Source organism: Chiroxiphia lanceolata, chromosome W (genome assembly GCF_009829145.1).
Source record: "Chiroxiphia lanceolata isolate bChiLan1 chromosome W, bChiLan1.pri, whole genome shotgun sequence".
NCBI lineage: Eukaryota > Metazoa > Chordata > Aves > Passeriformes > Pipridae > Chiroxiphia > Chiroxiphia lanceolata.
In genome coordinates, this window is record NC_045670.1 from 8304582 (window position 1) to 8323957 (window position 19376).

The following is a 19376-nucleotide window of genomic DNA, read 5'->3' on the forward strand; positions in this document are numbered from 1 at the left end:
AGGCTATGTCCTCTTGTCCTATTGCTAGTTGCCTGGGAGAAAAGACCGCCCCCCCACCTGGCTGCAACCTCCTTTCAGGTAGTTGTAGAGAGTACAAATATTCCCTTTCCATGGATGAATAGTGCAACTCAGCCTCCTGGTGTTAATTCTTTTTTCCTGAAAAATAATCCCTCACAGTACTTGAGGCTCAACAACAGCAATTAAGCTCTTTGTTGTAAACAAGACAAATGCAAAATTATCTCTGAAGTTGTTAACAAACGAGGAAAACCCATGGGTCCACTTCCCTATGAAGTCAGAATCTGCAAAGATTTATTTGCTCAAATTTCCCCACAAACTTAGTGCTTAAAATCATATGGATAACATGAATTGTGTGAGGCACACTTGGCAGGTTCAAGATTTGCTTTACTCTCTTTCCATTTTAATTATCTGCTATTTGCAATGTTGGTGAGAGGTATTTTCAATATGATTTATAATCTTCTGACAGCAGCTCTTCAAGCCACAGAGGTTACAGCAAAGGCAGAATTATGCTGAAGACTGTTATAGAGCAAAAGAAAGTTTCCTTTTTTTTTCATGCTATGCCTCCTTCAGCAAAGGAAATTGTTTGCTACAGCTGTAACTTTTTGAAAAGACTCTTAAAGCAGAAACATTTTTTTTTCTTTTTACTTTCTTTAACTGACCTTTTCTAGTAATTTGTTTCCTTCTGTTACATTTAGGACTTTTTTTTGTAACGCTCTGGATCAAACTGTACAACTGATTTTGTACAACTAGTACTGGAAACTACTGTTCTAAGCAAACTGCAATGACACCATTCTGAATGCCAAATAAATGATAGGAAACTTAAAATAAATGTGTAACCAAGAAAAGAACAACAGAAAACATCTGCTAAGCGTCTTGTGTTTATGCAAACAGCCCGTTACAATTAAGTTTTTATCAGTAGCGCTACATTAGATCCTGGGGCCCCGGGGGAACCCGGAAGCCTGCCACGCGTCTGCGGCTGGCCCCGCGGGACCCCGGAAGCCTGCTGTGCGTCCATAGGCGGCCCTGGGGGACCTCAGAAGCCGCACGTCCGCGGCGGGAGAAAGGAGAGAGGGAGCCTCGCTGGCGGGTACTGCGCCCTCGTGGGAGGAGAGAGGGGAGCTTTGGAGCACACGGAGGTTTGCCGTTCCGGTTTGGGGGAAGGGGAAGGGTGTCGGGCGGGCCGTGGGGGTCCTCGGACTGGCGGGGCAACCCTGTATGAAATGTTGCAGGTGAGCAGTGCGCCTGAAGATATGTGGTAACACAGTGGGGGAGGATAAGGCAGGGTGGACAGTGGGTTCTTTTGGAGTGATGGGGGTCTCGGCCGGGCTGGGGCCTTGAAAGGTACCCGTGACCCGGGTGGGTACGGGGGCCAGAACGGTTTGTTTGGTTTTGGCTCACCTGCGGCTACTGCCCAGGTTCGGTATGTTCTGGATATATTTATTGCATCCCGAAAGGGTGGTCAGGACAAAGGGTTGTTCCTGGGCATTTCCTTGGGATTGAATATAGATAGGTGGCAGAAAAGTAGGAAGTGAAAGACTTGCCCTAATAGTTTTTAATGGGAATGAAGCTTGTGTACCCCTATGTGGTTGCGAGCTATGCTGGTGATGGTACATGCCTTTGGTAGGGTCGCCCATGCTAGACAGGTCAAAACCCTAGGGCCAGATACAATATATCCTTGGGCAGGATGAGCTCGTTAGCCTTCTGGCAGTCATCCTAGGAGAAGGACAACTCTAATCCCAAACCCGGGCAGATGGAGCTCGCTTAGCCCTGTAAGGCCATCCATCTAAGAGAAGGTCACTCTAATTAAACCTATGTCCTGAGGACCTCGTTGTCACCGTCCAAGCTTGCTCGGCCCTGGCAGATGAACCTCAGGATTAAAGGGTGGGTCCAGTTCCACGCATACTGCCTCTCACCTAAAAAATCCATTGCACAGGCTCGAAGGCCTCACCCACATTTGCAAGGCCCTGTAGTAATGGGCAAGGGTCAAAATGGCAGGTGAAAGGTGCACTGGAAGCCGCAGACCCAACCCTGCATGCGGATGGTTCAGGGCACTGGTCGTTAGAGACTGACCGGAGATGACAGTCTCTTTGGGCAGCACCCTGAATGACCAAGCACTGCTTGCTCCACTCGGAGAGGGGCCTAGAAAAGGTGGCCTAACCAAAGCTCATCTCCCCCTTCACCCGGTTGGTTAACTGCGGCCAACAGGCATCTTGTACTAATGCGGTCACACAAAGTTCAAAAGACAAAGGCATACACCTGCCTCCAAAGGTGTACTCAAATTGACTCTTGCATGCTGGAACATCAGAACCATGCTTGATTCTGCAGATAGTGGACGTCCTGAGCATCGCTCTGCCCTAACTGCCCATGAACTATCACGTCTCAAAATCGACATCGCTGCTCTCAGCGAAGTTCGTCTCCACGAGGAAGGCAGCCTTAGAGAACATGGTGCCGGTTACACATTCGGTCAGGTAAACCCAGAACCAAAAGGCATCTCTCAGGAGTTGGCTTCATGATTAAAAACTCTATTGTTCCTAAACTTGAAAATCTGCCGACAGATCATTCTGACCACATTATCTCCCTACGCCTTCCACTACACAACAAGCAACATGTTGTCCTCTTTAGTATATATGCCCCAACTCTCCAAGCTGACCCTGCTGAAAAACATAAATTTTACACTGACCTGCGCCGCCTTACCCAAAAGGTTCCTGCAGATGATAAGATCGTTATCCTTGGTGATTTCAACACCAGAGTAGGAAAGAATTTTGAGGCCTGGAAAGAAATATTAGGGAAGCATGGTGTTGGAAACTGCAACGATAATGGTCACCTTCTGCTAGAATTCTGTGTGGAGCAACAGCTCACCATCACTAATACTATCTTTCAGCAGAAAATTAGTCTGAAGACAACCTGGATGCACCCCAGATCTAAGCATTGGCACCTCATCAATTATGTCTTGGTGCGACGGAGAGATGTCCATGATGTCCACCATACCCATGTGATGCCTAGTGCAGAATGCCAAACAGACCATCGACTTGTGTGCTGTAAACTTAACTTCAATCTTAAATTCAAACCTAACAGGGGCAGTTTCCCAAGGAGGACACTCCAAGTTAACAACCTCCAATCAGTCACAGTGAGAGAGATTCCAGGCAAATCTTCAAACTAGGCTCAAAAACCATTCCATACAGATGCCTCTCCTGAAACACTTTGGCACCATATTAAAACAGCATCCTGCAGTCCTCTGAAGAATCCTTAGGGTTCTCCCTCAAAAAGAACAAGGACTGGTTTGATGAAAACAATCAAGAGATCCAGGAATTGTTGAGGAAGAAGAGAACCGCTCACCAAGCACACCTTGCACTGACATCCTGTCACGTAAGAAAAACAGCCTTTCATCTTGCATGCAGCAAGCTCCAACAGAAACTCCGTGACATCCAGAACAAGTGGTGGATCAATCTAGCTGAAAAATCTCAATTATGTGCAGATACGGGTGATCACAGAGGATTCTATGAGGCCCTGAAAACAGACAACTGCAAGAGAACTGTAGGGAACAAAACAAAGGTCTCTATGTAACCTTTGTTGACCTTACCAAGGCTTTCAATACTGTGACCAGGAAAGGTCTATGGCAGATTCTGGAGCGCTTAGGTTGTCCCCCCAAGTTCCTTAAAATGATCATCTCACTTCATGAGGATCAGCACGGCCAAGTCAGATATAGCAACACACTTTCTGAGCCCTTTCTAATATCTAATGGTGCAAAACAAGGCTGCGTTCTTGCACCAAACCTATTCACAATCTTTTTCAGCATGATGCTCCAAAGGACCACGGCAGACCTCAATGATCAGGATGGTATCTACATTCGATATTGTACTGATGGAAGCCTATTCAATCTAAGGCGACTGAAGGCCCATATTAAGACCCTAAACCATCTTGTCCGGGAGCTGCTTTATGCTGATGACGCCGCCCTTGTCGCCCACACAGAAGCAGCTCTGAAGTGATTAACATCCTGCTTTGCAGACGCTGCTGAGCTCTTTGGGCTGGAAGTCAGCTTAAAGAAGACAGAAATTCTCTATCAAACGGCACCTCAGGAAGTCTTCCATCATCCCCATATCACCATTGGCAAATCAGAGCTCCAATCAGTCCAGCAGTTTAATTACCTAGGTAGCCTCATCTCCTCAGATGGTAAGATTGATGGAGAGATAGACAACAGGTTATCAAAGGCATATAGTGCTTTCCGAAACCTCCATAAAAGACTTTGGCGAAATAAACACTTGAAGAAAAGTACAAAGATCAGTGTTTACAGAGCAATTGTGCTGTCTACTCTTTTATATGGATCTGAATCATGGGTCATCTACCGCCACCACCTGTGACTCTTAGAACGCTTCCATCAACACTGCCTCTGCACACTCCTAAACATTCACTAGTCAGATTATGTGACTAATACATCTGTTCTAGAACAAGTAGCAATCACAAGTATTGAGGCCATGTTGCTGAGATCACAGCTGTGTTGGGCAGGACACCTCTCAAGGATGAAGGACCACTGCCTCCCTAAGATCATGCTCTATGGTGAACTTGCCACCGGCTGCCGCAAGAGAGGAGCCCCGAAGAGAAGATACAAGGACTCCCTGAAACAACATCTCAGTCTTGGCCATATTGATCACCATAACTGGTCTACTCTGGCCTCCAATCGGGAGGCCTGGAGACACACTATTCATAACGCTGCTGATGCTTTTGAGAAAGCATGCAGGATCACTCTAGAGGAGAAAAGACAACGCAGAAAGAATCGTATCTTGCAGAATATACCACCTAAGGAGTCTTTCTGCTTTGTCTTTTGCAACCGGATGTGTCTATCTCATATTGGCCTTTTTAGCCACCAGCGCACTTGAAACAAACGTGGGTAGAACCCTTCCCAAATCTTCATTCGCGAAGCCTAGCCATGATGTGATGATGATGACATTAGATCCCTGTTCGGGGTGTTTGCAACAGAAGTTTTGGGGCAAGGAGGCTGTCAACATAAGAGGATTTTGACCTGGGAAATGAGATGTCCCCAGTTCTGAGCAACTTCAGAGGCATTTCAAAAGGGCTAAACACCCCAAAGCCCATGGTGCATTATCTAGTGACCGCTAAACAGACATGTTATTAGTAAATTGATGTTGAGATATCCTTCATGTGCATATAAAAATGGGCATGTGACTTTTCTGGAATAGGCAATAACAATGAAGCTGTTCTGGTCCATCATCTGAGGAGTAATCAGGGACTCTTCAATCCTGTGGATAGTTCAGCTGTCGTGCACATGGACCAGCCATGCTCAGGGAAAACAGAGATTTCCAGGAATTGTGGAGTGAGAAAATGAAAGCATGATGCTGCAGTGAAGCTGCAGATGTTGTGGGCAAGTGACACGTGGCTTCTCCAGCCTGAGAAAAAAGCCAAAAGCATAAATAGCCCTCAGGGAATGAATCAGTTGTTGTTCTTCCTCCTAGCAGTGGCCTTCTGCATGTAAGCCACACAGTACATAGCAACCACAATGCCCTCCTTCAGAAAATAGAGCCCATCCATGCCTGCATCCTTGGGATGAGGCCAGGGAGGGTTCAATAGGAAACCAACAGCACCAGCACTGGAGTTTGATAGCTTGTTCTTATTTTAATTTTTTTAAACTGATCCCAAAGCTCCTGAGCTTCATTTTGCCTCAGCTATTTGGGGCTTCTCCTGCCCCCTGGCCACCAAGCTAGGTGCACTGTCATCTGGGCATGAGGAGATGTGAGGGAGGTGGTCGTTCTCTGGTGAAGTCCCAGGGGAATGGAGGTGGGTGCTCTCCACCGAAGCCTCATATGAAACATCATCTTCCCAAGGTACCATGATTTGTGACGTGGAAAAGCTCTGGAAATGCTGGGCTGAGGCCTCTCATGGCCCCCAGGACCCCCAACGAGACAGGGTCAGGCCATTTCTGCACAGATCCTGGCCTTATGGCTGCAGTTAAAGGAACTCCTTACACTCACGTTATTTCCAAAATGCTGAGCCGTGAAACTAAACGACCTGAAAAATTTAATTTGGAAGAGAAAAAAAGAAGAAAAAAAGAATTATAGCAGTGAGTGAAAACATCACACCCTGGCAACACCCCAGTCCCTCCAAGTCCACCACACACACAGAGATATGAAGTTTAAAAGGAGCAATAATCTCTGATCTATATTTTAAGGCAATTAATAAGGGCCTAGAACTGAGAGGCCAGCTATAGATCAATGGTGAATGCTGATATATCGCTTGGATCCTCAAGCCTCATTTCCTTAGCCTGCACATTAAAAAATGATGATGCAACTTCCAACACATCCCTAATGATAGCCTTGTCATTACTCCAGCACTGCAAACCGCCACAACACTGATCTTAAAATTCATGAGAAAGATATGCCTATGTCATCAAGGGTGCCAACTCTGGAGGCGTTTAATCACATGGATAAGCACTAAGATTTCAACAAGCCTTCAAAAAATGACCAGTCTGCAGGATCAGGGGACTCCATTTCCAAAGCGAGATGTCAGAACTATATATCTGCTTAAGCACATAATGGTCCACTTTGTTTCCTCATGCAACTTCTTCCACCGTAACATGTACTATTTACTCTACTTTGCCAGACACGTCCATATCACCGCAAAATAATTTGTCTGCAGCACAGCAACCACAGATCATCTGCCTGCAGCAGGTTGGGTTTCACTGGCTGCAATGGACATGTGGGGACTGTTTACCTAAAAGCACTACTAAATCAGTTGAAAGTAATGCAGTCAACTGTATTTTATTCCCCATGTATCCATCTGGCTTGCTGTCTGATCCCATTGGTCCTAATGTTTAAGTTTCAATTTTCCCTGTTGGGTGAGCACCACCCTGAGAAGCCAAGCCCCAGTTCAGCTAAGCTAAGCCTCTGCTGAGCTAGTGGAGGATGCCAGAGCTGTCAGTAGGGTGAGGGCAAACAGGGCTCTTCAGAAACTTTTATCTTGATGCCTTTCACCCAAATTCATTACTTTATTCATCACTAAGTGTGCAATATACTGCAGCTTCGTAGGTCTGAATGTCAAGGACAACAAGAAGGGCTTTTTCAAATACATTAATAACAAAAGGAAAACAAAGGATGATGTGTGTCCATTAATAAAGGGAGAGGGGACCCTGGTAGGAGGATGTAGACAAGGCTCTTCTCGGTGATGCCTTCTTTGCATCGGTCTTCACTGACAAGACCAGCCCTCAGGAATCTCTGACCCAGGAGACCAGGGTAAAGGAATGTTGGAAGGAAGACTTTCCCTTGGTCAAGAAGGATTGGGTTAGAGAACACCTAGACAAATTTGACATCCACAAGTCCATGGGCCCTGATGGGATGCATCCAGGAGTGCTGAGAGAGCTGGCGAAATGTCACCTCGGTCTTCAAAAAGGTCAAGAAGGAGGACTTAGGGATCTACCAGCCAGTCCGCCTCACTTCAATCCCTGGAAAGGTGATGGAACAGCTCATTTTGGAGGCCATCTCTTTCCACATGGAAGACAGGAAGGTGATCAGGAGTAGTCAGCATGGATTCACTAAAGAAGGTCATGCTTGACCAACCTGATTGCCTTCTATGATAAAACAACTACCTGGATGGATGAGGGGAGAGCAGTGGATATTGTCTACCTCAACTTCAGTAAGGCTTTCAGTGCTGTTTCTCACATCCTCATAGGCAAACTCAGGAAGTGTAGGTTAGATGAGTGGATGGTGAGGTGCACTGAGAACTGGCTGAGTGGCAGATCCCAGAGGGTCGTGATCAGTGGCACAAGGTCTAGTTGGAGGCCTATCACTAGTGGTGTCCCTCAGGGTTCTATACTGGGCCCAGTATTGTTTAACTTATTCATCAAGGACTTGGATGAAGGGGTAGATGCTTCCTCAGCAAGTTTGCTGATGACAGAAAGCTGGGAGTAGTGGCCAATACCCCAGAGGGCTGTGCAGCCCTTCAGAAGGACCTCAAAGGGTTGGAGAGATGGGCACAGAAGAACCTTCTGAAATTCAACAAGGGCAAATGCAGGGTGCTGCACCTGGGGAAGAATAATCCCATGCACCGGTAAAGGCTAGGGGCTGACCTGCTGGAAAGCAGCTCTATGGAGAAGGCCCAGGGGTTCCTGGTGGACAACAAGCTGTCCATGAGCCAGCAGTGTGCCCTTGTGGCCAAGAAGGCCAATGGTATCCTGGGCTGCATTAGGAAGAGCATTGACAGCAGATTGTGGGAGGTAATCTTGCTTCTCTACTAAGCCCTGGTGAGGCCACATCTGGAGTGCTGTGTCCAGTTCTGGGCTCCTCAGTACAAGAGAGACATGGAGCTCCTGGATCAGGTCCAGCAGAGGGCTATGAAGATAATTAAGGGACTGGAGCTGGCTGAGAGAGTTGGGCCTGTTCAGCCTTGAGAAGAGACGGTTGAGAGGGGACCTCATCAGTGTCTATAAGTATCTGAAGGGAGGGTATCAAATAGATGGAGCCAGGCTCTTCTTGGTGATGCCAAGCAATAGGACAAGAGGCACAGGAAATTCCACCTGAACACGAGGAAGAACTTCTTTACTATGTGTGTGTGACCGCACACTGGAACAGATTTCCCAGAGAGGGTATGGAGTCTCCCTCACTGGAGATAGTCAAGAACTGTCTGGAAGCAATTCTGTTCATTGTGCTCTAGGATGACCCTGCTTGAGCAGGAAGGTTGGATCAGATGACCTGTGGGAGGTGACTGAGCTGTGGACAGCTTGGGCCCTGAATTTGAGTGGTTGCAGCTGTGAAGTTGTGAAGGAATGTAAACATTGAAGATGAGAGGGTGGACAGGGAGGACAGAGCTGTGGGGCAGATGTGATAGCCAGAAATCCTGAACTGTTTGCTGAGTCACCCTGAGTTTGCAGAAGCTATAGAGCAGCCAATCTTAACATGTTTATGTAGTAAGGGCACCAATGGTGGTGAAACACGCTGGCTAGAAGGGACTATAAATTAGCAATGTTTGTATGAAATAAAGGCTTTTCTGTGTGAAATCCCAGTGTGGTGTCCCTCCCAACCACGACAATGACCCACTGTGGTCCCTCCCAACCTGACCATTTCTGTGATTCTATGATTGTCTTGTCAATGGGCTGTTGACTTGAATAGAGTTCCTATGACAGCACAGCTGAAATTGGCATCAAGAATAGTGAGCTTTTTCTTGAAAACAGAAATATTTGCCTTTACTTACTTTTTGAGACCATAAAAATACTTCAAACTTCAGTGTTTGCCTCTGTAGTTTGCCCTTTTATTAAATGGGATTGTCCTCCGCATCCATCTATTCTGCACTGGGAGTCTGTTCTTTCTTCTTTTGTGAAAATAGAAATATAAATCAACCCATGCAATTTTACCACAGCTCACCAGAGTTGGTCAATATTTCTCTTGATATTGAGTTTACTGGATGTGTTTAGTAGGTAATAATCACATCTTTCCTTTAAAGAAAATAAAATACACATAAAGAAGCTAATAGCTTTTGTAACTGCAAAGAAGCTTGAGCAATTTGATCCAGCACATGCTAAACCTTAGACTAAAAAATAAAGTTTGAATCCCCTTATTAGTAGTATGATTTGAATGCCAAACTCATGAGTTTCAGTCTTCAGATTTGGCAATAGTGAGTAGACCTATGAGCAGGATACATCTCATACACTGGCAACTGAAGAGCACTGGCCAAAGAGCAGATGTGTTGTTTACACTGATTACACCTGCCTAGCCAGACCTCTGCAACCCTGCACCTGCAGAGTTGATTACTCCTCTTAACAGTTTTATTCTGGCATGCAGCCCTTGCAGCTGAGGAGACGAGACGCTATCAGTTCCATGATGAGCAGCACCCTATTCTACAAGTTGTATAGAACAGCAGAATCCATCCCTCAGGGACTCTTTTAACTACTGGATGTCTCAGTCTGCCTCCCCATTCCCTTGCCTGAGCTTCTATCTATATCCACATGCTGCTTCCAATCTCAAATCAAAAAGTGAGAGGAGATGCCAGCAGCCAAATCAAGAGCTTAGTAAAATAATAATAATAAGAAAAAAATACAAATTAAAAACTTATTATTATTAATAATAATGATAAAATAAGCAATTAGAGAAACCTGTCACCTGAAAAAAATCTGATTGCTTGCAGGGGATGGTTTCCTCCTGCTCCAAATGCACCTACAGCTTTTCAAGAATCTGGCTTGTAAATCAAAATACTACAATGCCCCTTCTAAAGCATTTGCAAAATCATCTGTGTAATGGCTCCTCAAGTGTAATTCCCTATTAAGAGGCTTTATCTAGAGAGGTAAGCAGCTGCTTCCCATGTCACTAACTGCTGTCTGCTGTGGTTTTAAAACATCTGCACCATTGTGCTCTTCATTTTCATATTCTAATCACCCTGAAACTTGAAAGAAGTATATCATTGTTTCTGTGGGTTAATTAGTAAATAGTCTCCTTGTAGAGACAATGTAATGGCAGTCAGAACCTCAATGACCAAGTGTGTTTTAAAAATTAAGAACATTGGGAGCATCTGTGGGGATTGGCATCCACAGTGAAACATCCAAATGTGCTCTGGGGACATACCATTCTTTGTTATCTTTTTCATATGAAGGAAAGGGAAAGGAAAGGCTTTCCTAAACTCATAATGTCACTTAGAATCAGAGTCTTGGGAACTGCTTGCTTTTATCTCAGGGCCACCCTTGCCTCTCAAGCGAGAACAAATCTCATCAAAATACTATGTAAAACCTCCGTGGTCTAGGAACTTGTAAGCCATTTTTGGTAGCAATTTTGGCAACCAGGAACTAGCATCTCATTGGAAATCCATGGGGTAAAGCTGTGACTGCTTGAACATATGTGGGCATTTGCTCTGCTTGCCACCTGGGTTGGCAAGATGCTGGGTTGCCCGGTCTTGTGTCCAAGGCATGCAGACAAGAATATTAGCTCAGGCACAGCACTCTGCTATGGCAATGATATTGCATGCAAAGTGGGCCTTCCTTGTAATCAACCAGGTCAGAGGAAAGGCAGGCCTGAATTCATACGTGCTTTAATTTAGGCTTATACTTGAAAGTGCTCCAGAAAATGCTGATAACAGAACTTTGGTGCCTAGGAAAATATCAACATGAGATTTTCCAGACTGAATGAATAAATCTGGCAGCACTGAGTGGAAAATGTGATGGTGTATTGGGTCCAATGGCTGCCTGCTAAGGAACCATTATGTGTGCTGAAGCCCTGCTTCTTGGAAGTGGCCGACCATCGCTGCTGATGGGAAGTAGAGAATAAACCTTGTTATCTTTTGCTTGGCTTTTGCACGCACAAGCTTTTGCTTTGTTTCTGCTTTAATAAACTGCCTTATCTGTACCCACAAGTTGTTTTCCATCTTACTGTCTCCCCTGATCAGCTGGGGAGTGATAGAGCGGCTGGGTGGACACCTGGCATCAAACCAAGGTCAACCATCCACAAATGGGTACCTGCCTTCTGAAAAATCAGATTGTTTTGGTCCTTCACAAGGAGCTCCTAAAAAGTGGAGAAGCTCTGTGTGATTTCTTCCTCTTGAAAAAGCTTTCTCTTCAGTTTCTGCTTCCTAGACATGCATGAACATGTTACCGGAGAAGAAAACCTTTCAAGAGGAAGAAAAAACTGAGATTTCTAGCTTCGACACTTGACAAAAAAATCCTGACTCAGCTCATATTTTTACTCAAAATTGAGCATTTCTTCTTGTGTCCCAGTGGGCATCTGCAAACTTCTCATTTGAAGGCTCTAATCAGAACTAGAGGTTGGAGATATTTCATGTCTTTTGGTGAGTGAACTGAGCCTTCCTGGGGTAGACTTACAGAATCACAGAATATGCTGAGTTGGAAGGGACCCACAAAGATCACTGAGTCCAACCCTTAGCCCTGCACAGGACCATCCCCAAGAGTCATACCATGTGCCTGAGAGTATCATCCAAATGCTTCTTGAACTCTGTCAGGCTTGGTGCTGTGACCACTTCCCTGGAGAGTTCCAGTGCCCAACCACCCTCTGGGTGAAGAACCTTTTTCTAATATCCAACCTACACCTCCCCTGACACAACTTCAGGCCATTCCCTTGGGCCCTATCACTGGTCAACAGAGAGAAGAGATCAGTGCCCGTACCTCTTCTTCGCCTCACGCAGAAGTTGTGGACTGTGATAAGGTCTCCCCTCAGCTTCCTCTTCTCCAGGCTGAACAGACCAAGTGACTTCAACCACTCCTCATATGACTTCCCCTCAAGGCCCTTCACCACCTTTGTTGACCTTCTTTGGATGCTCTCTAATAGCTTAATGTCTTTCTTATATTGCGGTCCCCAAAACGGCACACAGTATTCAAGGTGAGGCCGCCCCAGTGCAGAGTGGAGCAGGACAATCACCTCCCACGACTGGCTGGCGATGCTTTGCCTGATGCCCCCCAGGACATGGTTGGCCCTCCTGGCTGCCAAGGCACTTCTGACTCATATTCAACTTGTCATCAACCAGGACCCCCAGGTCCCTTTCTGTGGCACTGTTTTCCAGCCTCTCATTCTCCAGTCTGTACGTACACCCAGGGTTCCCCCATCCCAGGTGTGGAATCCGGCACTTCCCTTTGTTGAACTTCATATGGTTGATTCTCTGATTTGTCGAGGTCTCCCTGCAGGGCCTCGCTGCCTTCAAGGGAGTCAACAGCTCCTCCCAGCTTTGTATCATCTGCAAACTTGCTTAGGTATCCCCTCCAGTCCTCCATCCAAGTCATTTATGAAGATGTTGAAAAGCACTGCACCTAAGATGGAGCCCTGCAGAACTGCACTAGTGACAGGTCACCAGTCTGATGTTACCCCATTCACTATTACCCTTTGTGCTCGACCCATGAGCCAATTGCTCACCCACCACATGATGTGTTTATCCAACTGTGGCTGGACATTTGGTCCAGAAGGATACTGTGAGACACAGTATCGAAAGCTTCACTGAAATCCAAAAAGATTACATCAGCTGGCTTCCCTTGATCAACTAGGTGGGTTACCTTGTCATAAAAGGAAATCAGGTTGGATAAGCAGGAATTTCCTCTCATGAAGCTGTGCTGGCTGTGACCAATGACTGTGTTGTCTTTCAGGTGTTTTTCAATACCTCCCAGAATAATCTTCTCCATAACTTTATCAGGCACTGAAGTGACACTAACAGGCCTGTAGTTTCTGGGGTCTTACTTCTTGCCCTTCTTGAAAATCAGGATAATGTTTGCCAGCTTCCAGTCATCTGGGACCTCTCCGGATTCCCAAGACCACTCAAAAATCATCGAGAGAGGTTGTGCAATGCCATCAGCTAGTTCTTTGAGGAATCTGGGATGAACCCCATCAGTTCCCATAGATTTCTAGGGATCCATCTGGAGCAGCAGATCCTGCACAATTTCAGGGTCGACTGGGAGTTGTCATGGTCCTCCAGCTCAGGGCACTGAGATCCCCTTGGTCCGTCATCCATGTTGAAGACAGAGGCGAAGAAAGCATTAAACACCTCTGCCTTGTCTCTGTCCCTGATTGTGAGGTAGCCATCCTCATCCTGGAGTGGGCTGATGATATTTCTATACTGCCTATTGCCATTAATATATTTGAAAAAATTGTCTCCCACATTTCTGGCAGCTTCAACTCCAATTGAGCTTTGGTCACATGCTCCTGTGCCCTTAGGAGGTGATGTTTGAAAAGTGATCAGCACCGATAGACCCCAGCACCTGCAAAAACATTTTCCCAGGGGACCTTATTTACTAATTCTCTGAGCAGCCTGAAGTCAGAGTTGAGATTTTGCTGGCACTTTTCCTCCTGCCGACAAAGATTTGAAATTTGATCACTCTTAACAGAGGAGGTCTTGATGTGGGGTACAGGTGGTGTTGTTTTAGGAGGCCCCACTATCCCAGAAGGACCTTTGCCCACCTCATCAGTTGTCTGGTCTTCTAGTTCCAGAGCCTCATACCTCTTGTAGAAGGTTCCAGCTCTACTTTTCAAATTCTGAGAAGGCAGAGGAACCCTCCTCCTGGTACGTGTGGTGACCATCTTCCAGCCTTCATCTTCGACAGACCCTTGAGTAACAGTCCTCTGAGTAATTATCCTGCAGGATTCTGAGTCCACCTGCTTGTCCACTACAATGCAGGTTCGAGACTCCCGAGAGTCTTGAGACTAGCATCTGAAAATAATTGGTCTCGCTCATTCTCTCATACTATGCATCCTCTTCACTTCTTCCTGTAGCTCCTTCACCTGGTGACACAGGTCTTCAACCACAGCACACCTTCTGCAAAATAACTGCTTGTTGGCCCCAGCCTCGCAGAGAGGCATCAGGCACTCCTGGCAACCTGTGACCTGGAGAGCTGCCTCTACCATCAGCAGATCTGGCTGACTGGAGGCCTCTGAATTACTCTATAATAAAAGATGCCAAGTGGAGGAGACACCAGGTTCAGGGGAACGTAATTCTGGCCTGATGACTTACAGATTGAGCAGTCATTTGCATGAGATGTGATCAATTTATAGGAGATGCCTGGGATCAAGTCAAGTCAGTTCATAATTGCAAGTGTCTGAAATGGTTTTAGGAATTTCTTTAGGCCTTCAGTGACTCTAACCAGGAAGGAACGATTACAAAACAGCACATGACACTTGCTAGAAACACAAACAGCAGTAGTGTCTTCTGAGAAACCCCACTGAATCTAGTTCAGAACTGATTTAGGGGCTATAGTACCAAATAAAATACTAATGGAAAACAGGTCAGCAGGCACTAACATAAAATTCATTGCTATCATCCCAAATTAGGGGATTTTCCAGAGCAGTTTGCCAAATTTATCACTCCCAGAGTTTACTTTTTCCCCAGCTCCCTGAGTCTTCAATAGCACAAAGCCCCACCACCACCACACTAACAGGAGTGTGGATCATTTCGTTAGTCATCAAAAGAGAGGCAACAATTAAAAGAGCTGCAGGGGGACTACTTGAGAGCAAGACACAGCATGGGGTAGCAGTGGGTTAATTAAAAGCAAAGCATCACCTCTTTGTTCCCATTCACCAAACACAAACATCTAAAGCAGTTGTGCAAGTCTCATACAAATCAGGAGAATCTTCACTAAACCTGTTGGAGGTCCTTCCAGATTTGCATTTCCATTGCTATGTAGCTCTGTTTTCCCTAAGATGTTTGTGTGAGTCAATACAGAGAAACTGAAGTTCAGGCTTTAGCATTATAGTTGTTTTGAGAATACTTGTCTAAAGCACTTATCCTGAAGGAAAAGACAAAGTAATGCATAGAGATTACTGAAGCATACAAAGATGCTCATGTGGTTTGGAATTGCAATTTTTCATGCATTCCTGGTAAAGTGTTATGATCTGTGAAATAATTCAGAAATTCCAAAGTTATTTAAAATTAATTTTGCTACTAGCTTTAAACCGGATGATTTGCACACTGTTTCAATCTTCTGTTGGATTCCTAATACTTCTATTTTCCTCATACAGGGGCTGAGTATTTTATTTAGACAAATTGAAACAACATATTGAATTTATAAAGGTAGGATTTGGTGCTGCAGGCTGATCAGCTCCTTACTGGTGGGATATGTCCATTTCTGCACATATTTTCTTTATCAAATGTTTAGACAACCCTGCTCTTTTCAGGGCTTTGTATTAAGCACCGAGTCTGGGAAAACTCCAAAGAATGGGATTATTCTGTCTTCTCCAACAAAGAGTCCATCACCACCAACATAACTGCAGTTTAAATACAGTCTTTATCATAACACAGTTTGCCACCTCAGTTTAGGCATCTGGGAGAGAACAATTGGGCACCAGCTAAGGCGGGTTACAATGGGACTCAGACAATTTTGTCCATTCATCTGCTGAGATAATCCTTGTTTGGCCTCAAGCAAAAGTTTTTAAGCGAGAGTTTCAGACATTACATCTGGAGAAGCCAGGGCTCACAGAGCAAGACACCTTTGCTAAGCTGCTTGCTTTCGTTTGTTCTGAAGCCAGGCAAGGCCTAGAAAGCAAATGTAATATAGCAATACAGAAAGTAGAGAGTTAAATTCAGAATATAGATTTTAAGCAAGGCACAGAAAACTTGGTCTTAGAAACAGCGGAGGCAATAATTCATTAAGGTATGCAGAACACAGTGACACAGGAGAACAGAAGCATATGTACTCAGGAAAACAGAAAGAACTAGGAGGTTAAATAAAGTATAAAGAAGGAAAACAAGGACTGATAGAGAAGGAAAGTGAGTCAAAACATAGGTACACCTTGCCAAGATATCAGGAACTTCTGCCAAATACGCTAGAAAGGTAGCCAAAGTAGGAAAGTTCACAAAGTTCATGAAGAGGATGATAGGGTGTCCGGGGGCCTATGAGGCTGAAGAACAAGAACAACCCTCCTAGATTCTCCCCAAATTGAAGACCACACCTCTAACTCCGCCTAAACTCCACCTGTTATGAATATTAAAAATGTATGTTGCAATATCATGAATATTCATATTGTATTATGCAATTACTTGCCAAAAATTCTATAAAAAGACCAACTGTGAGTTGTTGGATCCAAGCGGTCTTCCCAGGGCAACCTGGTCGCTTCCCGGTGTGCCGAGAATAAAGTACCTCCTGCTTAAAGGCTACAAACTTTGTCTCTGAGCAGTTTCTCCGTTCGTGCCTTGTTGGGGGCATAAAATTGGCATCAGTTCAAAAACCTTGCTAATGAACTTAATAGCAGCAGTGATAATAAGGCTTTATTATTCATATAGAAAACATGCTTCCATCCTTTAAGAACTGGTATAGTTCCATGGAGCTTGACCTGCTCTTCCTGGTATGTAACTATGATGTTGCACATCCAGGTTTCTATCTCATCTTGCTCTTTCACTTCACTCTGTAATTTCAAGTTGTAGAGGGCAATGTATATCTGTACAGTGACTTGACCAAAATCAAAGGAGCAGAAGGATTCCGAGATGTACTGGGACCTGCAGAAATGAGAGCAGTAAGGGGTATTCATCTCTGAAAGGTGTGTGGTGTTGTCCAGGATGTTAATGCTTCATCACGTCTCAGATTACTAAATTGGAAATAAGGATGTGAGCAGCTATGCACCTTAAGTTTCTGCTATAATTTTTAAAAGCCTTCAGTGCTTAATTTGCATTGAAAGATTTCTTTTATCCTTCATTTAGTATAGGAATTGCAGTGTTATCCTGATTCCTTTTTTTTTTCTAAGGGATGGGCTAAATATAAATGTCTTTTCTATTGAGGCCAGTAATTCTTTCCACTACAGTTAAATAATTTGATTATAAATTGAGTCCTTAAATGTCAAGGAGATGCTGAATTTACCTGAAAACAGGCATTTAGAGAAGCTCATAAAAGCTGTGAGCTCCAGTCAGTTAGCTCAACATTCTTTTAGCATGCACTTCATTTAGCAGCTAGTGACTGCCAGATTAATTCTTTCAAAGCATCCTGATTGCAGCTAAGGTCTAGCATGGAGTATTGCATGTGCAACAGCATTAGCAAAAAGTCCAGAAGTCTGCTAGAACATCTATCTGGCACAACTGGGTTAAAGCTCATGATAATTTGCAGGACAAGTCAAATATAGTGTCTTCCCACCTCCCTGCATTAAGATTTAAGTCCTGTACCATGAATTCAGACAGAGCATCACTTGTGCCTTCAGCAAATTCACCCTGAAAAAATTATCTGCAGCAAAATGTGGGAGGTTCATTCCCTTTGGAAAATCTACCTAAAGAGGTCATACATGACAAATTTCTGGTTCCACTGGGTACATACTGAAAAGTCACTGCACTCTGTGCAAAATCTAGCAAATGCTGTGGGGTGTACTATCTAGAGATGTGATGCGTTCTGGACTCTCTCAAAAAACTGGTCTCAGATCAGACTTCCAAGTGGGATTCTCCTTTGTTTTCACCAGTAAAATAATTCCCTTCTGACAGAAGGGAACAGGAGCACGCTCATCTTCCCTTGCACTGTATGCAGTCCTAACTGTCCAAGCAGGCATGCAGTGAAACCTGCCCCATCTGCAAAAGGCTACAGAATGAGTGGAGTTTCAGAAGCTTTATCCTCCCAGTTTGCCTATAACCTGTGCCTATTTTTCACCACTGTTGGCAGATGAAAAGTGATTCCCCTCCCCTTTTCCCTAGAACCAGCAGCAGCCCCAGGTGATAACTGGGGAAATTTGCTGTACATGTTGAAGATGTCAAAAACATGGAAGATGCCTGTTTCTGGAGTGGAGTTCATGCCCCTGTGACATAGTTGTTGAAGATTTTAGTCTTCAATCAGGTGATTTTAGTTTACACCACTAAGGAAGGCAGGTTTGAAGAAAGACACCCAGCACTTCACTGGGACACCATAGCCATGGACATGTGCCATGAGGATGCTAATGCCCACCTGCAAGTCCTCTTTCAAGACTGTAACAGTGGTGATTTTTGGCAGAAGCAATATCACAGGCTGCCCTGATAAACCTGATTGCTCTCCTATAAGAACCAATTTTACCATCCCCTGGATTCAGCATGTGCCTCTTCCACCGAGATGTTTTTGCAGGCTCCCCATCTAACCCACAACCAAGGCTTTCCCAAAGGAGGAAATTCAACTAGGCTAGCAATAATGTTTTGGAGCAACAACAACCAAAAAATAATGACATAAAATATTTCTATGGTGTTGCTAGGTGAAGTGATGATAAGTGACTGCATTTTTGGGGCATCACTGTGCTTTTTCTGAATGACATGTATTTCTGCTTTGGTATTCATCCCTCCTCTCTCTTTTCTCCCTTCCCTCTCCAACTATGGCAAAATCACTATTACTAGTAAGCCTCCAGCTTGATAGCAGGTTTTCTTTAATGTGTGTATTGGGTCTGGCTGAGCTGGAGTTCATTTCCCCATAGTAGCCCTCACAGTGCTGTACTTTGCATTGGTAGCTAGTAGGGTGTTGATAACACACCAGTGCTTTGGCTGCTGCTTAGCACAGCATCAGTACTGTAACATTCCTTCCTCAATCGAGGGCAAGATTCTGGGAGGGGACACAAGTAGGCCAGCTGACCCAAACTGACCAAAGGGATATTCCATACCATATGATGTCAACTCAGATATAAAAACTGAGGCAAGCAGCAGGAAGGCAGGCATTCATTGTCTCCAATGGCTGCCTACTGATCAACCATTATGTGTGCTGAAGCCCTGCTTCTCGGAAGTGGCCAACCATCGCTCCTCATGGGAAGTAGAGAATAAACCGTGTTATCTTTTACTTCGCCTAGCTTCTGCTTTAATAAACTGCCTTATCTGTACCCACAAGTTGTTTTCCATCTTACTGTCTCCCCTGTCCGGTTGGGAAGGAGAGTGATAGAGTAGCTGAGTGGGCACCTGGCATCCAGCCAAGGTCAACCCACCACAGTGTAGTATAAAACCAGTAATTTCTCAGATCA

General features: G+C 44.9%; 1 protein-coding gene across 1 annotated transcript in view; it reads right to left on the minus strand.

Moving 5' to 3' along the window:
- Positions 1-19376, minus strand: part of LOC116780026 (SET-binding protein-like) — a 404692-nt gene that overhangs the window by 117579 nt on the left and 267737 nt on the right. The window lies entirely within an intron of this gene.